The following is a 1,767-nucleotide window of genomic DNA, read 5'->3' on the forward strand; positions in this document are numbered from 1 at the left end:
TGTAATCCCAGCTACTCGGGAGGCTGAGGCAGTAGAATTGCTTGAACCTGGGAGGTGGAGGTTGCAGTGAGCTGAGATGGCGCCACTGCACTCCAGCCTGGGCAACTGAGTGAGACTCCGTCTCAAAACAATAAAAAATAAATTTAAAAAGAAGAAAAATATTTCCTACCTGGAACCTAAATCTTTCTCTTTGGTGGGAGGCATTGTAACTTAAAATATGTGTAGTAGGCTGGGCGCAGTGGCTCATGCCTGTAATCCCAGCACTTTGGGAGGCCGAGGCGGGCGGATCACGAGGTCAGGAGATTGAGACCATCTTGGCTAACACAGTGAAACCCCGTCTCTACCAAAAATACAAAAAATTAGCCGGGCGTGATGGCACATGCCTGGAGCCCTAGTTACTCAGGAGGCTGAGGCAGGAGAATCACTTGAACCCGGGAGGCAGAAGTTGCAGTGAGCCAAGATCACGCCACTGCACTCCAGCCTAAGCGACAGAGGGAGATTCCGTCTCAAAAAAAAAAAAAAAATGTGTAGTAACTTCCACGGAGCTGTCTGGGACAGACTGGGTATCTCCTGGCCTTCCAAGTGAGGTGAGCTATTAATAACAGCACCCACTCATATAACTGAAGAGTATATCTATGGATGAAGGCTAAGGTATTTGGAAATACATAAACTATGAAAGGTGTAAATATGTTTTATTGTAGATAATGTATAAGATAGCTATTTAAAACAATAGTAAAAGCCACAGAGGGGAGAAAATATTTCCAAGAGGCATATCTAATAAAGGACTGTTATCCAAAATATACAAAGAACTCTTAAAACTCCACAATAAGGGCAGGCACGGTGGTTCACACCTATAATCCCAGTGCTTTGGGAGGCAGAGGCAGAAAAACTGCTTGAGGCTGAGAGTCTGAAACCAGCCTGAGTGACACACAGCAATGTCTACAAAAAAAATTTTTTTTAATTAGCCTGGCGTGGTGGTGTGTGCCTATAGTCCAAGTCCTAGCTACTCGGGAAGCTGAGGTGGGAGGATTGAGGTTGCAGTGAGCTGTAATTGCACCATTACACTCCAGCCTGGGTGGCAGAGCAAGACCCTGTTTCTTAAAACCAAAACAAACAAAACAAAACCCTCAACAATAAGAAAATGAACAACCCAATTAGAAAATGGAGAAGAGATCTGGACACCTCACCAAAGAAGATACACAAATGGCAAATAAGCATATGAAAAGATGCTCAACTTCATTACGGAATTGCAAATTAAGTATCTTCATCCACCTATGAGAACGGTGAAAATCCAAAATACTGACAAAACCCAATAAGGATGTATAGCAATAGGAACTCTAATCCACTGCTGATGAGAATGCAAAATGATACAGCCACTTTGGAAGACAGCTTGATGTTTTTCATAAAACTAAACATACTCTTATCATACGATCAATTGTGCTCCTTGGTATTTAGCTAAATGTGTTTGAAAACTTATGCCCACACAAAAACCTAAACACAGAGGTTTATAGCAGCTTTACTCATAATTGCGAAACTTGGAAGCAACCAAGATGTCCTTTAGTAAGTGAATGGATACATTTTGGTACATCCAGACAAGGGGATATTATACAATGCTAAAAAGAAATGAGCTATCTAGCCATGAAAAGACATGGAAGAATCTTAAAGACAAATTACCAAATGGCCGGGCGCGATGGCTCATGCCTGTAATCCCAGCACTTTGGGAGGCCGAGATCACTTGAGTACAGGAGTTTGAGACCAGCCTGGCCA

The sequence above is a fragment of the Colobus angolensis genome, unplaced genomic scaffold, assembly GCF_000951035.1.
Source record: "Colobus angolensis palliatus isolate OR3802 unplaced genomic scaffold, Cang.pa_1.0 Scaffold109, whole genome shotgun sequence".
Taxonomy (NCBI): Eukaryota; Metazoa; Chordata; class Mammalia; order Primates; family Cercopithecidae; genus Colobus; species Colobus angolensis.